Source organism: Ctenocephalides felis, unplaced genomic scaffold, assembly GCF_003426905.1.
Source record: "Ctenocephalides felis isolate EL2017-DRISC unplaced genomic scaffold, ASM342690v1 CF-g0.4_SCAFFOLD_00845, whole genome shotgun sequence".
NCBI classification, from domain to species: domain Eukaryota; kingdom Metazoa; phylum Arthropoda; class Insecta; order Siphonaptera; family Pulicidae; genus Ctenocephalides; species Ctenocephalides felis.
In genome coordinates this window covers 54,427,751-54,446,703 of record NW_020536999.1, presented here as the reverse complement: position 1 = coordinate 54,446,703, position 18,953 = coordinate 54,427,751, and the positions used below count along the sequence as shown (strand labels likewise).

General features: G+C 29.0%; 1 pseudogene; it reads right to left on the bottom strand.

Annotated features, from left to right (window-relative positions):
• Positions 1-886: 886 nt before the first annotated feature.
• LOC113385790 lies at positions 887-8,431 on the bottom strand (annotated as a pseudogene).
• Positions 8,432-18,953: the final 10,522 nt, after the last annotated feature.

Genomic DNA, 18,953 nt, shown 5'->3' with positions numbered 1-18,953 from the left:
ATTGACATAGAAAGCCTTATATAAAAATAATTTTTGTATAAAATTAACTATAGTAGCAAAAATAAATACTTTTAATTGTAATAATTTATGCTTCATTATTTTCGCAATTAAGGCACATGAAACAAATTTTAAATAAGTATCATTCAATAGGAACATACAAAATAAATTAATTTATTTTTATAATTGTAAAAATAAAGCTCTTTTTTGTGCACATTATTTTAAACATTATAATTAATAATGGAAAGTTATATTATTAAAATAATTTAAGTACGGCTCAAATAATATAAATTAATAACAAATGATTTCTTATCTTAGAGCTAATGTAAGTACTATGAAAAAATGCATATGGCATCTCAGGTTAGAATTAAACTAAATGCACATGCAACGTAATTACTTTTCCATTATCACTTTAATGCACCCATTTAAAGGCACTTATATGCTAACACTATCATAATACGAATAATACAAATTCAATGACATTTATATGGCTAGTGTTGATACATATTTTATAATTATTATAATAAAAATATCTGATACTCATTTCTCGATATGAAATGATTTTTGTTGATTATAGTATCATAATTAAAATATTACAAAACTAAAATTGACACGATAGCAAACTGAATCAATTTTAGAAGTTTCTTTTTAAATCCAAAATGTAATTTTATGTAAAGCTTAATAAATAATTTTAAAAATATAATTATCTTAATATATAACAATATATGTATAGCTTCCAATCACAATCATCATGATAAAAAATTAACACATTAAAATATTTTTAAAGCACCATAAAATTCCATTAAAAACCTATGATTGAAAAGCTAATTTAAAATAAAATATTAAAACAATATACAATTATTATACAAAATGAGCTATAATACAATATTTAATGATCTTTCCCATTGCTATTTTGGAAACTAGGAAGTTGCAATTCAATACTTTGTCCTGTATGTTTAAATGTTGGTGTTTGTACGTTAGGTGAAATACTTGTGTATAATGTTTTTGTCTTATTACCTAACATCATGCAAGGAAAGCTTTGTTGAATATTCACTCTTAATTCTTGACCAGTTAATCTGTAAATAAGAGAATATTTTATTATTGAAATAAAACTTAAGAAATATAATATACATTTGATGCTCTTTATCGCTTACTTGGAATATCTGTTACATAAAACTCCTACTAATTCTCCAACACGATCCTCTGGATATAATTAGTTCCAGGCGTCATACTATTAATATTTGTCATCGAATAGTCATAGTTTCCATTTACAGCTCCTAATGATGACATTGGTGATGTAGCCATTGGCAGCAAGCATACAACAAGATCATTTCCAAGTGGAGAATGTATTACCACCAATTGATCAGGGCCATTAGTCACAGACACGCTTGCAATCTGTTGGAACAATAAGATTGTAAAGATTATTATTTTTAAATATTATATTATAAATAATTAATTAGACATTTGAATGATAAAACTATTGAAATAAGAATAATTAAAATCAATTTTTTGATTATTAGTTCCTAATTCTAAGACAGTATTCATCAAAATCAAATTTATTGTACATTACATTTTGAATTGGCACTGGTTTTTTCATTGATTTGAACTTTACTGCATCAATTTTGTAAAATGAATTATCTGTGACTAGTAACACACGATCAGCACTTTTATTGAATCTGAAATGTAATACATCAAATTGTTAGACACCCAAGTATGAGTCTAGTGCGAATTATCAAAAGTGCAGAAAATTTACTATTGAATTTGCGGACGGTGCAAGAGAACATTACTGTTGAAAATCGGTCTGTGTTCTTTAAATTATGTACGGTTGCATTGTATAAATTATAAACTGGATTCTCATTAAGATTGGTCATGTAATCACCAAGCCATCTTCGATTTCTGACCCCATTCTGCTCGTTTATTTTCAAACTGAAGAAGCTGCAGCCACTTTTATTCTTAATTGAGGCCATTCTTCCTTCGGTACGCAGCTTAGAATCTTATACGATCGCCACCTTGTAAGATATATTACAAATTTGTTACAAAAGTTGAAAATCGACATTTAAAAAAAAACTCACAATGAAATATTAAGTTAATATTTAATGTTATTGTAATTACCTCTGGTACATTTTTCTCAAAGGCTCTTCAATGCCCTTGAGAGGTGGTTTTGGCCAAATAATGCTTTTTCCATAATCACGCATTCTTTCGGCATGCTGGAACTTTTGATTCATTTCGCTTACATAACTACGCAGTTGTACCTCCTAAAGTTTTAATTAAAAATTTTAAACTTCATGCGCATAAAATAATGATAAGTAACAATTTTATAGTTTAATATTCCACCTGTAAATTTGATAATTGCATGAGCCGCTTTCATACGTTTGTATTGCTCTCTGCAAATGTATCCTCGAATTGCTTCTGAATCAAAATTATTATTCCTGGCATCATTTCATTGCGAGCTTTTTCTAATGCTAATAGTGTTTTTGGTGACCTTCGTATGAATTGAAAAAAATAATTAATAACCAATAATGAATATTTTATCTTTAATATTATCTAAAGTGATGAGGTACCTAATAAATATTTTGGTATGTCCATATTTGACGTCCTTTCCAAAACCTTTCTGTTCCAGCAGAACACGAGTGCCGTCTTTATCATTACCATTACGGAAATTAGGCCATGTGTATTCAGAGATCATCTTGTATCTAAAATATAATTTATTAATTTCATGAAATTTCAGTACATTATTATTATATAATTTAAGCAAAACTGGTATTAACCGTTTTAGGAATCGATCGTATCTCTGCCTGTATGCAAATCCGGCGCGACGTACTCTTACGTTCTCAACGAGACCCAAATATGAAACCTTGAAAAACATTTTTTTAAGTATAACTATACTACTAATAATATTTTTTTATCATTTTAAATAAATACAATAACTACTGTATACCTGATGTTTGCATCGTTCGTCATCAAATATAGTCGGACTTTTATGTCATTTGGTTTAATGCATCGAACGTAAAATGGTTCTTTTGAACTTAAAGTTTCGACCAAAGCTACAAAAGCAGAATTCCGAACAGCAAATAGTTCAGAAGATGTTTCGGCAGTCTTCGGCCTTTTGGTTGTCTAAATAATCAAACATTCACAAGATTTATAGTAGTTCTATATAAGCAAAATTTAAAATGATTTAAATTATTCTTACTTTGGTGATGTCCAATGCTCCTTCAGGCCACATATTTTTAATTATAGGATCTGAAGAATTATACAGCAATCTTTTGAAATCTTGAAACAGAGTATCCTTGTTCATCTAAGAATCCTTTTATGCTGTATATCACATCACCTGCATAATGGCTAAAAAATATGTAAATCAATCAAAATTAATAAAATTGTATAATTAAGTTTTATAGAAATAACTTAAGACGATTGATTTTCATTAGTACAATTATGCAATACATACGTTATTCTAAAATGTTCTTTGTGTTTTAATTGTTTATCCATAGGTTTAAGTTGTCTACTCGAATAATGGGCATGTACGCTTAATTTTTTATCCATCGCTTCCAAGAGCATTTCGTCAGTAACTTTTCCTACATTCAAGCAAGCTTCGTCCAAAATTGCTATTACGCCAACATGAGGTTGTTCAACCAGGTCACAAATCACCTAAAATAGTGAAAATATATTGATTCGAAAATAATGCATATCATTATATGATACAGGTATAATAAAAAACGTCTGGTATCTAAATGTTTATTATAAAACCTTGGTCATCAAAAGCACTTGAAGTTAAAAAAAATCATCATAATACATCATCAACTTCTATCTAATTTGCATATGTTGTTACTGAATTACTTATCAAATTTCACATGATTACTTAGATCAAAATAGAGTTTAAACATTTGTAATATGGTCTGATAAAATTGAAATCTGAAAAATGAATTATTTTCTAACTGTATATCTTATCTTATTTTGTTGCTTTAGTATATCAGTAAAGAATTGTTATAGATTTGTAGTCGTGATCTATTATTTTTAGACAAAAAATTATAGACATTATTACATTATAATAGTGTGCCACATATAGTAAAAAGAATATCGAGCACTTTCAGAAACTCGAAACTAGTTTAAACTCCAACACAAACTAAAAAAACATTATACAAACCTTATTATTGAAGTAATCAATATTTTTCCATTCGATTCCTTCCCTTCTATACTCTTCTTGCTCTTGTTTAAGAACCAACTCTAAAATATTAAAAAAATATAAATGAATATTAAGGACAATCAGCAACTACTTGTTAGAGTATAATTGTTACTCACCTATAAACAGTTGCTGCAATTTTTCATTACAATAATTAATACAAAACTGTTCGAAACTGTTATTGTCAAAGATCTCAAATCCGTAAATATCAAGAACCCCAATAACACGATTGTATCGAGTTTCTACATTTTGGGAAACTTGAATAACATTATTTATTTTCTCAACAATCCAAGTGAATAATTTAACATATATAGCTTTAGCCAAGGCATCTCGTCCGTATTCGGCTTCTGATAAGTTGTGATTTTTGCGCATAACATCACCTCTGGCAGCGATTACGCGCTGAGTTAGGGCTTCGTTCAATTCACGGTCCGTCACTTTTAGTAAGGTTGAGACATAGTTCATTTGCTTTTATCAGATATTACTATTTTGTCTTGGTCGGCAGCAAAGGATACGTTTCCCTAAAATAAACTCAAATTATAATTACAAATTCATGAAAAATACAATTTAACAATGTTGTCATGTATATTGTTGTTCCAAGTAATTGTAAGTATTTTGTACAAACCAGATGCAAATTGCAGCATAGCAACAATTCTCCATGCAGTATCACATTCGTCAACCGAAAAACTAGTGTTTTCATTCCATTACAAGTGGTTTTAAAATCACTTTTGTCATTTATTGAATCGACATTGGACGCGCTGCCCTGAGAAGTGTAGTGATATAAGGCAGGATCTCTTGATAGATTATACTTTTTCAAATCAGATTCGACTGATCCTTTTATTAACTGAAAAAAAGATCAAGTCACTTTAAAATATGAATCAACATTTACAAGCTAGACTAGATATTAGATGGTAAACCAGTGATTTCCAACCTTTTTTGCACACCCCCGCTCCAATAAAATTATTGTTGCGCCCCCTTAATTTTTTCAACTATTCAATTTCATAAGTACTCAACTGATATTATCAGACTACAAATTATCATGCAATATTATGTAAAACTAGTGGGGTGTATGGCATCGTGCCTTAAGGCAAATTGCTGGAACTTCCCGTACCGTAACAAAATGTTCGAGGAATACTGAATGTTTTCAAATAGATTATATAAATATTGTAATTGTATTGTAATATAAACAATGTAATTATTTTCGATATACAAAAAAACTAAAAAAAAAAAAAAAATACATTTTTTTTCCAAAATCAATTATTTTCTTAAGACAAGCAGAAAGTTCTTTGAATCATTTAAATCGGACGCTTAGTTCTCTCAAAAACTGCCATTTTTTACATATTTAACTCCGTATCTTCAAAAGGCTGGGTCTGCCTTTGCCAAAAACTAATAAACACTTCTCCCAATCATTACTAATTGAATGTTTTTAGATCATTCAAATCGGATACTCCGTTCTCTCAAAAAGTCGATTTCTATTTCTGCACTCGTTGCTCCGTATCTCCGAAACGGCTAGACCTGCCTTCGCCAAAAACTAATCAGCTCTTTTTCCTATCAATAGGAATCGAATGTTTTTTGAACCATTCAAATCGGTTGATCCGTGCGCCGATAACGTGACTGAAAATTTGTATCCATACATACATACACACACACACGCACACACACACACATCCATTTTTTCTGAGGTATGCCAAAATGTTCAGAAACCTTCAAAACGTCGAGAAATGTAAAAATTTTCAATTCCGATTTTCGGCCCATTACAATAACTTACCCTACGGGTAGTTCAAAATATGCATAAAAACGAATTATTTTTTTGTATTTTTGTATGATTAAAAAAAAATAGTTCATTTTTGAAAATAGTATTTTGGAAGCAGAGGTAGGCGCCCCAGCTTATAAGAGTCAGGCCCCCTTATAAGAGGGTGAGCGCCCTACAGGTTGGAAACGGAGGTGTTAATCCATACCTGATAAAAGCTGTGAAAGTTTCTTTCTCCTGCTTGTTGCTGAATAACTCGAGATTTTTCAAGCAAGTAGTTTGTGATGTGACCACCGACTGGATCGCCTTTAAAATCAAAACTGATATCCATATATTTTCCAAATCTGGATGAATTATCGTTGCGGTTAGTTTTGGCATTTCCGAATGTTTCCAAAATTGAATTTGACTGAATTAACACATTCTTTACCCTAAAAAGAATTAACTTTAGGTATTGATTTATCGGTAAATTCATGATGAAAACCATATAAAGTTTATATATTACATTATATATAGAATTTATATTAAAAACCTACCTTTCGATTTCCGCTTGTTGCCCCTGATTAGTTACTGCTGCAATGTACTTCATAATAATTTTGGAGGCTTCTGTTTTACCAGAACCTGATTCTCCGCTGATTACAATGCAGGTGTCCGTTTCTTCTGCTTCAGAGTCTTGTAAGCGCTATCTGCTATCGCAAAAATGTGGGGAGGATTTTCGAACAACTCGCGCCCTAAAATTAATTTTATTTTTATTAGCTTTGTAGATATTCTTTAAGACAATGACACTTAAAATTGGTTAATAAATAAAAACACAAAGGTTGTATTGCCATACAATAATGTCTGTAGAACACAGCAATTCTATTAAAAATGCCAGGGTATTCTTATGAAGAATAAAGACAAGAAACATGAAATCAGAACAACATATTTCTAAGACAAAAATTCGTACGGTTTTTTAATTTGATGCATTGGAGGAGGAAAGTTGAAAGCTATCTGATATTAGCTATAAAATTGTAAATTCATAGATAGAAAAACCAGTTCATTACAAAATTCTAACTGAACTATCAATTATGATATAGAATGTGTACTTACAGACAGAAAAAAATATTCATTCACAACATAACAATTAAAATAGAGAAATGCCAATTAATACAAAATGAAAATATAACTGAATTAAATAAGTACTACAATAGAGATAAATTAATTAAATTAATTAATAAAAATTAAATATGAACACTCTAGACAACACAGAAATGTTCACATTGGACATAATAGAAAGAAGAAAAAATAAGGGCAAATGTCATATGGAGCGCATGAAAAATATATAATAAACTGCCAATCAATATTAAGATGACCAGTGATGACAATAACTTCAAAAGGAAAATAAATAAATATTATAAAGAATTGAAGACGAAAAAGATTAAAGAGATATTTAAAGATATTTTAAATATAGGGCTAATTAATGTATAATGAAATAAATGATATGTATATATAAAATATATAATTTGTTTCATAATCTCTTATACCGGGCACCCTTGCCTGACTGAGATATGAAAATAATATATCGATTAAAAAAAATCTTTGATATTATCGTGAATTCCAAGGCATTTAATAATGCATAAGTTTGTATGCGTACAAACTTAATACAAAATATTATACTCTTCAAAATTCAAATAAGTACTGAAATCTTATATAAGTTTGGTTAATATAAAGTTATTGATTGAAATGAGAAAGTAGAAGGAAAAATGTAGACTGATTGAATTCAAGATAATTGGTTTCAAACCAACTGAATTTCGCTTCAGGTTAAAATGTTAAAGTATTAGATATAGCTTTAGGCGCAACTGTGAAAGCATAAAATTCAATACCAAACGTTCAATCTTATTTACCATGAAATTCGTCAAAAATTTTACATTTTAGTATTATTTATCGTTGCTAAATTTAACCATGCCAAATGCAGAAGACAAATTCAGAAAGAACAATAATATTCAAGATGTTTATTTATCTTGTTTCTTTTGGCAATGAGCATTTAAATATACCTTTGTATTGTGTGACGTAGTTTGCTCCATATATGTTCATGGGCCGGTAAGGATTGACCGAAAACACATACTTCGCCAATATAGGTGTAAACATTTGCGTGCTGGTATCTGAAATAAAAATAAATTAATTAATTATCTAAATATCTTAATAACTGATATAAAAATATACAAAAAAATTATGAAAATTATAACAAGTAGAGGCATATTAAAATTAATATTTGAAAGTTGCAAAGTAATAATCTTCTTATAGAGTCTGGGATAAAAAAAAAATATATATATAATCAAAAACCATATGAAATTAGACAAATATCCAAATCCAGCAATGCAATTAATAAAAAAAAAATGCTCCAACCAGAAGGCTCAAAAAATGGCCACAAGACCTACTAACTTTTTAATTAAAGCACTGTTTCTTTTACTCCTCACTGGAACACAGATTATTATATGGGAATCTCCTCACTGGAAGAGATCTCTAAATGACATTTTATTGGATCACTTAATGAATCATAAAAATTTGTATTTCTGATTGTCTATAATGAATAAAAAAATTATATAATTAAAAGCTTCTCGCTGGATGCATTATTGATTTTTTTTAGGTTCTTGAGATTCATACAATATTGATATATAAAGCTACTATTCATTTTTATTTATTGGCCTCCGATGAACATTTAGCCATACTATTCATTATTTATCTGTATTCAAAATATATTAGACAAAAATCATTCAGGATAAAATTTTACATCTTACGATGTAAATGGATCTCGATGACAATTGAATTTTATCATCGAGATGAAATAATTCTTCATCTTACAGCTCTATATAAAATAAATTACCCATATAAACCTACTATGTCTATGATATGGAAAAGCCATATCTTGTTCAGAAGCTGCCATTAAAAGGGCCCCAAAAATAATTCATTTCAACACGAGCCTATCATAGTCGATAAAATGAAGATTATCATAAATTTAGAAATAAAATAGAAGTTTTAATTCCTGGAATATTTCAAGAACATCTAAAAATCTAATGACTAGATTTAGGGCTTATAAATTACATGAAGATATAAATTATATAACATCAAAAATACAATGATTTTTATTACTATCTAGAAAGCGTAATCCTCCAAGTGCAAGTTAACGATATGATAGCGACGATAATTTTCCAAAAACCGGTTCGATGAGATCACTTTTATTTCAGTTGCTATATTTCTTGTTCTCTGACGAAATTCAATAATCTTTATGAGTTATATCTTAATATTAATTTGTATGCACTGATAAAGCATAATCCTGTGCTTATAGATAAATAGCACATATGCATATGAAACAAAAATGATTTCAAGGTAACATTCAGGTAAAGCCAAACCAAAATCAAAGTGCATTACAAAATACAGATAAAAATTAAATTAATTATTTATTAAAGATTATTAGTCTGATTCGGCACTATTTCCAAACGGTTTTAGAATATGGGCGGTGATTAACGTACTTGGTGCAGTACCGTTAAATATGCGTGCAAGGAATACGCCACAAGTCATCAATTGTCTCCCAAACAATTGTTTGTATTCAAACCGAATCATTTATCAAAGCATTGAAATATTTGACCAAATAAAACACAAAGGCAAGTTGTTTAAAAAGCAAATTCCATCAACCTATAGTATCCACGCTTATATTCAGAGTCACTTGTTTCGAGTTTAAATACATTTTAGTATACATAAATTAATAAAATGGGATTTTTTTTTTTTTTTTTTTGAAAATGTGAATTTCGTAAATACACATAAACCAATGAATCTACAAAGTTAATTTTAATTATTACCGGTTAATTTTTAACGCTCCATAGCATTTCAAACAATCTGAACTTATAGTTTTAGCAAGAACAGCAAAACTTATAAGTTTGTAAAGTAAAGCTCAACCAAGTGCTTATAATAATATATTATGTGTATTATATGTTTTTCGCTAATTTGTTAACCTATACCTATATAAACCCATATTAACCCATTATATTAAGCTAACAATAAGCTTTTTATTCCTCTATATATATAATACTATATTATACATATATAGATACAAATTTTCTCCATTCCACATAAATACACATTTTTTAATCTTCAAAAATAATGTAAATCAGGCAAACTATTTCTTTCTTCCAAATTATTATTTTATGTAATTATATATAAAAATAATTATAAAAAAACAGAATAAAAAATATCACAAAAACTTGTAGATTGAACATTGTTGGATTGCTTTTGGCGGTGCAACAAATCACGAAAAATGCAATCTAAACAAATATTTTTTTTTAAATTTCATGTTAATAGATAAACGTATAGATTATTATTTCATAAATAAATAAAATTGAATAACAAATTTAGGAACGACACAGGGTTAAAAAGTACCAAGTTCATAATAGAGCCTAATAACCAATATAGAGTATTAATAAATAAATAAATTATATTAATAACTTATATATATATATATATATATATATATATATATATATATTAGGTTGTCAAATATCTCCCTTCCGCTTTTTTGCTCTTGATTTATAATACAAAAAGGCGGAAGGGAGATATTTGACAACGTATTATATATATATATATATATATATATATGTGTGTATAAAAATATTTACATACGCATAACAAATAATTTATATTAATACAAAATTAGATATTAACTAATATTAATTAATGTATGTAAGTAAATTAATTGATTAACGTGTATTATATATTCGTATAGTAACACAGACCATGGTTTTATGAATAAACCTTTGTATATTCCTGTTTATAGCAAATAATGAGCATTATACTTTTCATTATTAGAAACAGAAATGTGGAAGGAAGCAACAAAATACTATAATAAACTAAACCCTAATTTGAAAGAAAATTACTACTTTTTTTACAATTAGCTTTTTCTTGAGTATTAATGAGCATATATCTTTAAGTTGGAAAGGTTTTGATTTTATTGGCATCAACATTTGTTTTAATTTAATTTATTTAAGTGATTTTACAATGTAATTTCAAATAGCGCTAACTTTATTTTTACAGGCACACCCAGTTGTTAGCTTTTACTGAATTTTATTTAAAAATAAATTAATTTGAAATAATTATTTAAAATTATTTATAAATCTCAATATGTGGTCTGCATCAGAATTTGAGGAAATAGTGATAATCGCGGCTTCAAACTACTTTAGATATAGTAATACTAATATGCGTAGTGGCTTTTTATCACATATTATTTATGTAATGAAACAATCTGCGGTGTCGAAGCCAAAAATAATCGTATAAGTCCGGAATTTAACATCCGTGTCAGTGAAGACAAATTTTAATTTTGACTTTGATACTTTTGATAAATTTTGATACTATGAATTTACTAACGCACGCATTCGATTAATAATAGTACTAGTATTTGCATTGAATATGTAATTACCACAATTTAATGAGAAATGATTGATTTTTTTCAAGTCATTATAGTTCAGTAGTGCCAAGAAAAGAAAAAAAACTGCTACTTAGAGCATAGTTCGAGAATCAAATTCTATTTATATTTAATAACTTACTTTCATTTGAAGAACCAGTTATTAGCATAACGTTTCCAAATTACAAGTTAATAATAAATTCCGCAACACTATTCGATATTTACTGTTACACCTCTGTCTAAAATATTTCTTCAAAAATATTTACTAAAGACTTTCATTTACAATAACGGTTAAAAAATTCAGTCAAACTATTATGAATCAAAAACCAGAATTTGTTAAAAATAATTGATATGTGATGTTGCAAGAATTAACATGACCATAAAGCAGCAAGAATTAATAGATCGGAACTTCTTTAACAATATGCAGCGACTTTATTCATTATTTGAAGAAATTATTATAAGAGAGGTCACACGTGGTTAATACCACTATTTGTTATGAAGTCTTAGACATGAATGTATACACAATGACATACTTGTGTACATAAACATTTATGTTTATAGTTAGCTATGTTGTTGCATAGTGGACAAGCATTATGATCAAAAGTATCATTAAATATTTTTATTAATATTATTATTATTTTTGATCGACAGTCAGAACGTAAGAGTCCTATAAGCTGTTGTGCTAAATTGACAAAGTAATCGGTTCAGCATATGACAACACAAACAGTTGTCCCATTTTTGTGTGATGAATTTTTATTACAATTTCAATTATTATTTGAATTTAATTAAATGATAATAAATGAAATTGCTTATAACATGATCAGAGCAAATCATTCGTTGTTAAAGAATAGTAGGGGAGACTGGGTACGGTTGTGCCAGGGTCCAGTATAGTGACTGTGAACTATACTGATTTTGAGATGGAGTACTAAGAGAGAGAGATGAAGTATGATTATTCGAACAATTTCCCATTATTGCTTTCAATCAGTGCTTCACATTAACATGATCTGTGGGCCACATTTCTCTAAGAGAGTCCAAAGAAAGTTTTTTGATTGAATTCTTTTAATATCTGTTAATTGTATGAAGATTGATCACTTTGTTTGGTAATTTGCTGTAAGTTGAACATTAGTAGTTATTTACCAGCAATTAATTTTTGCTTAGATAATGTAGCTCAGTTATAATGATAATTCGTTTCCAAATCAAAATACAAGACGAAAAAGATTGAATAGATATTTTGATTATATTAAATATTATATTATTGTATAATGAAATAGACAAATGATATGTATATATATAAAATATGAAAATTGTTTCATAATCACTCATACCAGACACCCCAGTCTGACTGAGATATGAAAATATTATATCAATAAATAAAAAAAAAATACAAAATAGATTTTGAAAAAAATTGTATGATCGATTGTGATATGTATTTATGTCCTTTTAAAAATTAACTTTAATTAATTAAACAGAAAAAAAATCTCGTATTTTCGAAAAAAAAATTAAAATATAAAATAGATTTCAAAGATTTCTTGTTAACTTTGTTTAATAAAATATGCTGTGTTATATATTGTTATATTTTATACATAAGCTGTTTATAGCTGTTGTTTTTTAACCTCATTTTATGCCTGTCACAACCGTCCTGGGGATGTAGCTAGTTGAGACACCCCCCTTTTCTTGCATTATTTGATTTTATGACCAATCAATTGCATTTAAGGACAGTATTTCAGAATTTTCACGTAGACAAATGTTCAGATTACCATTTAATTAACTTTTGTCCCAGCTAGCTAACAAAATTATTGCTGATAAAAACGAACCCAGTCCCTACTAATACTAAAGTACATGAAATTGGTCAACTTGGGTTAATAATGCTTTTTATTGTAATAAAAAAAACGATACCCAAGATTATTAGAAATAGCTGATTACACTGTAAATCATATTGATATGATTTATACCTGATGCACAATAGGTATAAATCATAATTGAACGATTTTATATATAGAGCGATCACTGAATATTTGATATTTTATATAGATCTGTGCTTAACATAGATACTCTATAATTAAAGTAACCCATATATTTATTTTCCACTTAAATAATAATTTAATTTTAATTAATGCAATACTAAGTTTGGAAAAATGTATAAAGTTTCATATAACTACAACAATTAAAAATAAAGCTTTATCTTTAAATATAAAATATTGTTCTCACATTTTATTCTAATCAACATATATACAATGCGTGTAATGACACCCAAGATTTATAACAAAATCCAAATATTGTGAATTGTTTCATGTATATTTTTTCCTGTTTATAAATATTGGATTCTTATAAATCGTACACGCAATTTATCAAACATCTAACGATCTTCTGTATTTACAAATATAAACCCAATGAAATCATATTAGCAATGCAAGATAACCTATTTAGATTGGTGAACTATCTCAATGAACAAATTCTATTGTTTTATTATTCGCAAGGCCATTAATTATCGACGGAATTAGTACAGAAAAAAAAACTAAATTTAAAAAAAAAAACAAGTATGAGCTAAAGGTGAAAGAGAATCATTTTTAAACTATAAAAGCTGAAAGTTTGTATATCAAATAATATGTATGTCATTAACTAAACACAACTTAAAACGTTTCTTGTTGATAGATAGTTGTTGAAACAAAACAATTAGATATCATTAACAAACAATCAAATTAAACAACGTTTATCTCGATTTTCTCGTAATAATATCATTTGTTATTTATAAATAAATTTAACATCCATAAATAAACATTTTCCTCAAAATTATTAACCATGTATGATGAATAGTGTGAGTATGCTAGCTATTAATACGTTTTCATGGATTAAAATCAAATATATATTGATCCAGAAATCAAATTATTTGTCACAGATCGTCACACATTAGCTCATAGAATTTGTATATTCTGATTGCTAATTATTAATAAAAGAAAAATTTGTCACAGACAAAATAACGAAACATTAATATTGGTTGATGAAAGTATTTACATAGCCCAATATACGTTTTCCTTCCTTGTAACTCTGAATTTATATATTGTTAATGATTATATAAGTTGCATTTTCATATATATATATATTTTTTATTTAATATCAGCAAATAATACCAGCAATCTATACTTAAGAGTGCTATGACCTGCTATGATTATACTTCTTAACTTGAAAGACAACCCCCAAATTTATTTTAGAAATGTATATTTTTATTATTACAAGTTGTGTAATTGTAATGATTACTAATTTGATGGAGCAATATAGGGATGGGCTTTTCACCATAAAAACATTACCTTCCATAAAAAATAATTATTTTTATTGATTGAATATGTGTAAATATTCATGAATATATGTAAATAATTATTATCATTATTCTGTCGCAATATAGGTGAAATCAGCGGAAACATTATGTGGGTGCTCATATTAAAACATTTAGATTTCAGAGTTATGTATATAATATATATATATATATATATATATATATATATATATATACATGGTCTGTTCAAAAAGTACCCGGAATTACTAATAATTAAATTTCGCGGGTCTGAAGTGTCTGATTGTCAAAATTTTTTTTTTATTGTGTTGGTATACATGCCCCTAAAGTATGATGAAATTTTCAGCTATATTCACTGTTTACTTTGTCTGTGGTAGTCGCTAAGGTTCGACGTGTTTTTCTGAGCTCGGCGATTTTTACAATGGAAGAATTGAAAAGTCAAAGAATTTGTATTAAATTTTGCGTAAAAAATGAAATAAAGTGTTGCAAAGTGCAAAAAATTCACCAGATATGGCTCCGTGTGACTTTTTCCTATTCCCAAAGTTGAAGAGACCATGAAAGGACGGCGGTTTTCCTCGATTGAAGAAAATCGCCGAGAGTGCTCAAGGACATATCAAAAAGTGAATATCAAGGGTGCTTCGAAAATTGGAAAAAACGCTGGCATAAGTGTATTATATCTGGGAGGGACTACTTTGAAGGGGACCACATTAATGTAGACGAATAAATAAATATTTTTTGAAAAAACGAAAATTACAAAAACTTTTTGAACAGACCTCGTACATATATATATATATATATATATATATATATATATATATATATAAAACTAGATCAATTACATTTCTATTCTAATTTATTATCTGATAAATGCACTTATCAACATTCAATTTATCGACTAGACAAAATAATTATTAGACAAGTTTTTAATTAGTCAGACAAATTAAAAAGGAAAAAAAATCAACTATAATAATTAATACTAACTTCATTAGTAGCTAATGACGCACTAAAATTATTTCAATATTTTGTTAATGGAATGCGAATAATTTCGTCAAAAATAATCGATAAATTAATATGTAATTAATCAGTCGTTTAAATCAATGATTTATATTGCAATATTTGGAAAAAAACTATAATCGAAACATTCTATGAACGTTAATATGCAGTTGGAATTTTAAACTTAAACTCAGGTGCATACACATTTTTTATTAAAATTATATGAGAATGTTAAAAAAAATCGTTTTTTTTTTTTTATTCAACAATATATTTACAACTGTCCTACATAGACATTAAGTAAATCTTTTGGCAATTATATGTAAAAATGACATCGATATATAAATAGTGAAAAATACACAGTTGCATTTTTCCTTTATAGAATTAATAGTGTGACACGAGTAATTACAATCTAATTAAATCACTAAATATTTTTCTTTTAAGTCTTCGTGTTGTGTTTGTGGATAGCAGTGCGTTGGCCAACTCATTTGGGTGTTCTTCCAGTCTGTCTTTGTGGTTAACAGCGAATCTTTTAACTTCCTCGGCTACAGTGCGCATATGTGTGTCATCATGGATCAGCCAGGTGGGAGTATATTTTGGGGCGCCTAAAACGATCCTAAGAACTTTGTTCTGAAACCTTTGAATGATGTTAGCATTACTTTTAGATGTAGTACCCCAAAGTGCTATGCCATATGTCCAAATCGGCTTAAGTACAACTTTGTATACTAGTATTTTGTTGTGTACAGAAAGATGGGATCTCCTACCCATTAACCAGTATAGTTCTCGTAACTTTTCCTCAAGCTGTTGTCTTTTCTTTTTTATGTGAATTTTCCAATTCAGTTTGCGGTCTAGATGCATGCCCAGATACTTTACGTGTTCCACCTGAGGGACTTCTATTTCATTCACAGTTACAGGTGGACATGTCTCGTGTTTGAGTGTAAAAGTGATGTGGGATGATTTCTGGCTGTTGATCTCTAGCCTCCACAGTTTGTACCATTTTTCTATTGATGTTAAGTGACTTTGAAGTTGCTCTGAAGCAGTTGTGGGATTTTCATGTTTTGAAAGAATGCAAATATCGTCAGCAAATGAGGCTATGTCTGTGTCAAGTGAGGTGGGAATGTCAGCTGTAAAAATTAAGAACAAAATTGGGCCGAGAACACTGCCTTGAGGAACGCCTGATTTTATTATTTTAATAGGTGAGTTCATGTTGATAATGTTTACGTAGAAACTTCGGTTTGATAAGTATGATTTAATTAATAGAAATAGGTCATTGGGTAAAGTATTTTTTATTTTATAAAGAAGTCCTGTATGCCAAACTTTGTCAAATGCTTGTGTGGTATCTAAGAACAGAGCTGAGCAATATTCTTTTCTTGTAGAGTTTCGTTAATCTTATGCACCAATCTATGGGTTTGTTCAATCGTTGAATGCATCTTTCTAAAACCGAACTGATGACAAGGAATTGTATTATTATTGTTCAATGTGACAAGAATTCTTTTAAGCAGCAATCTTTCAAATATTTTGGAAAGGAGGGGTAAAAGACTTATTGGTCGATATGATGTTGTATAGGATGGATCTTTGCCAGGTTTTGGAATCAAGATAATCCTAGCTCTTTTCCAAGCTTGAGGAAAAATTTGAAGTCTACATATCGAATTGTATAGAATTGTCAGAAATCTTATAGACTTTGGTGAAAGGTGTTTCAGCATTTGCATCGAGATCTTGTCGTATCCTGGTGATTTACCTGATTTGGATTTTGTTATTTCTTTCTTGACTTCTGATAGGGAGAAGCGAATTGTCGGAACTTGTGGTCCTGAAGACATGTTACGAAGCCCATAGTAAATAAACTCTTCTTCTTGAGAACTGCATTTCTGAGGCGGACATTGAAAAACTTCTTCAAAATAGTCGGCAAAGTAATTGACCTTATCCTCATGGCTTATAGCCCAGGAGTTGTCGGCTTTTTTAATTGGTACCGTTTGAGCGACTGGTTGTTTAAATTTCTTTGCGGCTTTCCAAAGTGAATAGTTAGTTTCTTTGGTAGAAGTTAAGTGTTTTAATTTCTCTTCAAAAACTTGGTTGTTAAAGTTCCGGAGCATGAGTTTTAAATCTTTGCAGGCTCTGTTAAGATTGGATTTATCTACCGGTGATCGTGTGGTTTGCCAGATTTTCCTTAGTCTTTTTTTATTGCGATTTGCCGTTTGATTGAAGTTGGACAATTAAAAGAAAAGTTGTTTTCGATTGATGGAGTGGAGTTTTGTGCGGCGATATAGAGTGAGTCATTAAAAAAGTTCACAGCAAAATCAATATCTTTTTCAGATTTTAGTGGTAAGTTGCATTCCAGATTATTGTCCAGAATATCTCCAAATTTGCTCCAATTGGTATACTTATTTGTAAGGTGAAGGTTGAGGTTACAAATTGGTTCAGTATTGCTAAAAGATACAATTACCGGAGAGTGATCTGAAGACAAGTCCAAGCTTGAGTAGGCTTTCAAGTTTCTTTCTGGAATACCTTTGCAAATGAAGAAATCTAGTAAATCTGGTTTTTTATGCATGTCGCTTGGCCAGTAGGTAGGTTCTCCTGTCGATATTGGTGTTGAGTTGTTGGAGTTTATTAAGTTGAAGAGTTCTCGTCCTCTGGGATTGCATAGTCTTGAACCCCAGTGAGTATGCTTGGCATTATAGTCCCCTGCTACTATGTATTTATTTCCAAGACCGTTGAAAAACGTTTCAAAGTCTCGTTTTAGTATCTTATGTTTAGGCGGGCAGTAGACTGATGCAATTGTAGTATTACTTTGAGGAAATTCTACAGAAATAATGGTAGCTTGCAGGAAATCATTACAGACAGGTTCCATTAGATAATGTTTGATTTTAGATTTTATTAAAATGGCTGATCCTCCGTGTGCTCTATCGTCAGGATGCCTGGTGCTGTAAGTGAAGTATAGAATGGAATATTAAAATAACTTCTGCTCGTAAAATGAGTTTCTGAAATTAGCATTATATCAATGTCATTGCTTAGAAGAAATTGTTTGAGCTCTTGGTGATGTTGAGCTAGACCGTTGGCGTTCCATGTGCACAATTTATATTCGAATGCCATTATTTTTATTCACTAAAGACTTGTGATTATATTGAGCACAGTGCCCATTTGGTTCATTAACGTTTTCATCATATTTTTTAATTCAAGTATGTCACTTTGTTGATTGGCTTGTTGATGGTTTGTAGGTTGTTCTGAATTGTCTTGTTGGCATGTAACATTATTATTATTTTCTGTGAGTTTCTTGTTATTTCTGAGAAGGAGACGTTTGCACGTACGAAGGAGTGGCTCGTATTAACGG